The 4484-nt window shown below is 51.4% G+C and overlaps 1 pseudogene; it reads left to right on the forward strand.

Annotated features, from left to right (window-relative positions):
- The window catches only part of LOC109116809, a 4722-nt pseudogene extending 1788 nt beyond the window's left edge, over nt 1-2934 (forward strand).
- The last annotated feature ends 1550 nt before the right edge of the window (nt 2935-4484 follow it).

The raw sequence follows: 4484 nt of genomic DNA on the forward strand, positions 1-4484 counted from the left end.
GCCAAACCTCCTGCAATGGCACCCTACCGGATGGCTCCACCCGAGCTCGCGGAGCTTAAACGTCAAATAGAAGATCTCTTGGACGCGGGATACATCCAGCCGTCCAAAGCACCCTACGGAGCCCCTGTTCTCTTCCAAAAGAAGAAAGACGGGTCATTACGGATGTGCATTGACTACCGTGCACTCAATAAGGTAACCGTCAAGAACAAGTACCCTATTCCGTTAATTGCTGACCTCTTTGACCAGCTTAAGGACGCAAGGATCTTCTCCAAGCTGGATCTTCGGTAAGGGTACTACCAGGTAAGGATAGCCGAAGGGGACGAACCAAAGACGACTTGTGTCACAAGATACGGGTCCTTTGAGATCAAGGTGATGCCCTTCGGGCTCACCAATGCCCCGGCTACTTTCTGCACTATGATGAATGAAAGGGTACTACCAGGTAAGGATAGCCGAAGGGGACGAACCAAAGACGACTTGTGTCACAAGATACGGGTCCTTTGAGATCAAGGTGATGCCCTTCGGGCTCACCAATGCCCCGGCTACTTTCTGCACTATGATGAATGAGCTTTTTCATGATTATTTGGATAAGTTTGTTGTTGTCTACCTTGATGATATTGTGGTGTATAGCCAAGACTTGCATGAGCATGTAGGTCATCTTCGGAAGGTGTTGCGCATTCTCCGGGACAATGAACTCTACATCAAACTCGAGAAGTGCAGCTTCGCCCAAACCGAAGTGGAGTTCCTAGGCCACTACATCAAGAACGGACAGCTCCTCATGGATCCAAAGAAGATCAAATCAATCCAAGAGTGGACTGTACCGAGGACCATCCCTCAACTCCGATCATTTCTCGGATTGGTCAACTACTACAGGAGGTTCATCCTCGGCTATTCTTCCATAGCAGCCCCACTTTCGGACATGCTCAAGAAGGACAGGAAGTGGCAGTGGACAGACCGATGCCAAGCCGCTTTCCACAAGCTACGGACCCTTGTGTCCGAGGAACCTATCATGACCTTGCCCGACGTGAGCAAGCCATTCGAGGTACACACTGACGCCTCGGATTATGCTATTGGTGGCGTGTTGATGCAGGAAAGTCACCCCATAGCGTACGAGAGCCGCAAACTCAATGAGGCCGAGAAGAAATACACCGTGCAAGAGAAAGATATGACGGCCATAGTCCATTGCCTCCGGACTTGGCGTCACTACCTTCTCGGGAGCTCCTTTGTGATCAAGACGGACAACGTAGCCACAAGTTTCTTCCAAATGATGCGCACGCACCGAGTCTTATATTTAATACCCGATTCGTACCACTATCCGCAAGTATACGGTAGTTGTAGTACCGGGGTCGAACACGAGGACTAGGATGTATTAGTCTATCTCTAAGCTAGATTAGGTGGTCAAGTAAAAATGTGGTTTGTACTCAACTTCTCCAGCTTGTTCGAAACAAGCAAACTCGGAAGTTTTGGGAGAAGGATGGCATTGTCTACTCAAGAGGCCGACGAATCTACGTCCCAAAGCACGACACCTTGAGACGCGAAATCCTCAAGGAATGCCATGACTCAAGCTGGGCCGGACATCCAGGAGAGAAGAGGACTCTAGCCCTTATCACCGAGCACTACTACTGGCCGAAGCTAAAGGCGGACGTGGAGGCTTATGTGGAGACGTGCCTAGTGTGTCAACAAGACAAGGTTGAGCAAAGGCTACCGGCGGGGGGGGGGGACACCTTATGTAGATTAGTAATTACAACCTGTTGACTTTGGTTTCATGTATTGACAATAATGGAATGGTCACATAATTTGTGATACACTTACGATTTACAACCCGATAGGGACACCGACATTAAGCCGGATGCGATGCGATGTCCACCTTTTGAATCATTTCATCTGGTCGAGGAAGATAAACGGCACGATGTGTCGTTTTCGTCTCTCCACATGACGTGATTTTTTATATTGTATAATTTATTTATTTTCGTCTTTTGCAGAGCTTTCCACATAACGTGGAAGGCGTAAGACGGTCACCCCAATTGATAAAATACCAAAATTAAGACTTTTCTAGTTTTTGGAACTGCTTATTGGGTGAACGCACTACTAGAGCTGTACCTAAGGCACTACGTGAGTGCTCATCAGCTCGATTGGGACAAGCATCTCGACATGGCTCAATTCTCCCACAATCTACAACGGAACGAGTCCATAGGCAAGTCACCCTTCGAGGCCGTCCTTGGAAGGCAACCGACAACACCAAGTGGACTTAGCCTCTCATATGACGGTCCTAGCCCAGCTGCTCACACATTTGCCCGAGAATGGCAAGAAGAGACGGACCAAACGTGGGTGTGGTTACACAAAGCCGCATGCCGCATGAAGAAATGGGCGGACAAGAAGAGAAGGCCAATGGAGTATCAAGTAGGAGACCAAGTCATGGTGAAGATCATGCCACATAACTTCCGAGGCATGAGGATGCTGCACCGAGGCCTCACTCGGAAGTATGATGGCCCATATCCGATCACCGAACGCGTCGGGAAGATGGCGAACAAGCTGCAACTTCCGGACCGCATCCAGATCCACCCGGTCTTCCATGTAAGTGTTCTAAAACCCTATAAGGCTGACCCCTTAGACAATGATAGGAACAGGTCCAAGAGAGCACCAATATCGACCACCGTTCAATTCACAACGGAGGCCGAGCTCATCCTTGACCGCCGTCCAAGCCAAGCCAAAGGACCGAAGCATCGGGAGTATTTCATCAAGTGGAAAGGACTTCCAGACTCACAGAACACATCATCCTTGCCCGCCGCCCAAGCCAAGCCAAAGGACCGAAGCATCGGGAGTATTTCATCAAGTGGAAAGGACTTCCAGACTCACAGAACACATGGGAAGCCGAGGACCATTGCTGGCAATTCGCGGACAAGCTTCGCGAATTCGATTCCAACCATCCCTAAGTAACCGAGAAGCCATGGACGTGACGAGGACGTCCCGATTTGAGTGGGGGAGCATGTGAGGCGTAAAATAGGTAATTTTTCATTTTCCCAGTCCATTTCTTTTTCCTTGTCCACCCGTTCGTGCAGGACCACTCACGGACGAACAACGGACGAGACGGACGCACATATGGACGGGAAACGCTTATCGCACGTCCGAGAAGGCCAAACTGGGTTCTGCTCGGGTCACCGACCACGGACGACGTCCGGACCTGTCCAAGTCGACCTCAAGGCCTTCCTCACTCACCCAAGGATCTGTCCAGCTCATGTCCATGACCAGACCGCGGCCCAAGACCACCATGGCCCGAGAATCGCCTAAAGAGCTCGGATATGGTCCATGACCAGTTCATGGACGTGTTCAGCCCTTTCTTGTGGCTTTGTCTCGGCCCATGGCCCATTAGGAGTAGGTCTGATCGAGTTATGTAAACTAGGGACTTATAGAACATTTCCATTTCGTTAATAAGGCAAGTAGGGATCATGGGAAGGATATGGGAAGTGGACAAATGTAAAGTTTCCATTTTCGGCCAACTTGCCCACCTAATAAAACTAGGGCTGGCCGAAACTTGGAGACTAAGTCTGCAAACCCCCAAATTCGATCCTAAGCTCCCGAAACCCGTTCTTACACCGCCGGCCGCTTCTTTTCACCAGAATCCTCCTTGGCTTACAAACCATCGTCGGATTCCGTCTTGTACCGCGCCGTACGGTCCCCTTTGTACTTTTTCCATTCATTAATAAACTAAGCCGTACCGTCGGTTTCCCCCACCTGTCCGGCCTTCTTCTCCCTCGGATCCAGGCCTTTCTCTTCTCTCGGACCACCCACAAACACTCCCACAGGCTTAGCCGAGCCTCCCGAAGCCTCCTCACGTCCACAGCACGTTCGGAGCTTCCCTTGGACCCATTCCAAGGCTCGGTTGCCGCACGACCCTGTCTACTCCACTCACGGGCTCGTGACATTGTGGTATCAGAGCCTGGTTCGCTCACAAACGGACCAGGTCTCCATCGCTTCCGCTACACGCTCACATAACCGAGAGAGACCGAGAAACTTCGGACCTACCGAGAGAAGATGTCGCACGCAGACGGGAATTCCCAGCACGAGGTGAACAACGAGACCGAGAACGCTCGGGGCAAAGGCACAGAACACAGGCCTTTAACCCGAACCATGGCCAAGGCAGCCGAAGTGAATTCCGAGACCGTGGACACTCGTCTGCGGGCCTTAGAGGAACCCGAGGGCGACCAAGACACACGGATGGATGAACTAGAGCAGGAGATCTCCGCTGTAGGCGAGTCCACCAAGCATGTCTTGGAACGGATCGAACAACAAGCACGAGCAGACCGAGAGGCTCACAACCGAGAGGTAAGTGACCTTCACCAAATAATTGACGAGTTGAAACGTGAGTGCAGGATGCATAGGAACGTGGCATAGCCAGCACCTGCCCACATCCCAGTCGAAGCAGCACGGGAGCCTATGGTCCGAGCACCGGAGCCAACACCCTACAACGGGACCCGTAGTTCGACGGC

The sequence above is a fragment of the Tarenaya hassleriana genome, unplaced genomic scaffold (genome assembly GCF_000463585.1).
Source record: "Tarenaya hassleriana unplaced genomic scaffold, ASM46358v1 Cleome26, whole genome shotgun sequence".
In the NCBI taxonomy this organism is placed as follows: Eukaryota; Viridiplantae; Streptophyta; class Magnoliopsida; order Brassicales; family Cleomaceae; genus Tarenaya; species Tarenaya hassleriana.